The sequence below is a fragment of the Talpa europaea genome (genome assembly GCF_964194135.1).
Source record: "Talpa europaea genome assembly, chromosome: 1".
In the NCBI taxonomy this organism is placed as follows: Eukaryota; Metazoa; Chordata; class Mammalia; order Eulipotyphla; family Talpidae; genus Talpa; species Talpa europaea.
Window position 1 is genome coordinate 70,436,563 of NC_140073.1, and position 1,909 is coordinate 70,438,471.

The window sequence follows — 1,909 nt, forward strand, 5'->3', positions numbered from 1 at the left end:
TTCCACTCCTAGGTATTTACCCAAAGGACACAGAAACATCAATTCCAAAGAACACCTGCACCCCTATGTTTATAGCAGCACTATTTACAATAGCTAAGCTTTGGAAACAGCCCAAATGCCCAAAAACAGATGACTGGATCAAGAAGATGTGGTACATATATACCATGGAATATTACTCAGCATTCAAAAAAGAGAAACACATGCAATTTGCAGCAACATGGATGGCGCTGGAAGGTATCATGCTCAGCGAAATAAGCCAAAAAGAAAAAGAAAAATACTGGATGGTCTCACTCATAGCAGGGATCTAGAAAACTTAAATAAGGGACCAGGAAATGAATAACTATAAAAAAGTGAAAATCAAAATCAACAAAAAACTATGAACCAGAGACACTTTTTGCGGGGTGGGGGGCTGGAGGGGAGGGATTGGGGTCAGAATGGGGGGGTTGCAATTGTATGGGGAATATAAAAATAAAATTTATTATTTAAAAAAAAAGAAAGGCATTGCAAGAGCTTACACAAAATAGAATTTTTTTATAGATCAAAATAAAAAAAGATATGGGAATGTAAACTGGTCTAGCCAAGACAGAAAGCTGCATGGAGTTTCCTCAGAACACTAAAAAAATGTATCTACCATATGATCCAGCTATTCCACTCCTAGGGACCTACCCAAAGGACACAAAAACACTAATTCAAAAAGAAACCTACACTCCTATGTTTATTGCAGCGCTGTTTACAAGTCAAGATATGGAAACAACGCAAATGCCCCAAAATAGATGAACTGAAAAGTTCTGGTATATTTATACAACAGACTATTACTCAGCAGTCAAAAAAGACAACCTTATGCCATTTGCAGCAACATGGATGGAACTGGAAAGAATTATGCCAGCTGAAATTAGAAGGAAAAAGATAAATACTGGAGGTCTAACTTATATGCGGAATACAGAGAAACTAAACAAAAGGTCAAGAAAAGTCAAAGCTAGCAACTGACTATAAAACTGAGGCACACAGCAAAGGAGAAAGTGAAGGGGGATGCAGAACAGGGGAGGGAAGAGCATAAGGGACCATGGTGATGGTTCATGGATGATATGGTGGTGGGAGAACTATGGGAGTACAACAATGTAAGGAATTAATTAATTAATTAATTTAAAAGGGACTGATTATTAGCAAAAGAAAAGAAAGATTATCTCAGGTAAAGCCGCCTAGAAAGAGGGACTTATGAAGATTACCTCCCTGGTGATGGTCAGGAGGTTCCAAGTTGATTGGTCTAAGATTATGACACGGGACAGCAGTGGCACTAAAAATGGCCAAGGACACTGCCCAAAGAGTTTACCAGTCACCATCTGAGTTTTTCACCCACACACACAATTGCAAGACCACTCAGGCTCAGAGAACAATAATGGGATTTATTTAACAAACCAGGGAAAACAAAGAGTTATCGTGGCCACAAATGGCCACTTACCTCACCCAAAGCAGTGTCCTAAACACAAACGCCCCATGGATGGTGTCTTTCCACCACTGCGAACCTGGGGCACGTGGCAACCAGATGACAGGCCGGGATCCAACTCAGAGACAGCAGAGGACACAGCAGGAGATGCTCACAGAGCTACCAAGATGCCCCAGTGCAGCAGCAGACAAGCGACACTGAAATCAGCAGCTTCAGCAGCCGAACAACACAACAAACGGCCACACTCGCACAGTTCAGAGAGAAGCCTCTCTCTGGGTCTTGCCTTCCCTGCCAAGCTGTAACAGCTGCAAAGCCTGGGACAGTTTCAGTTGCTCAGCTACTTGCAAAGTCTCTGAACTTCTCTTCTCTGAAGTTGGTTGCTGGAAGCCTCTCCACATTCTCTGCAACAGTCTTCTGGAAGATCAGCCTGGTGGAGGCAGAAATGGCTGACCCCAGAATCGCTAA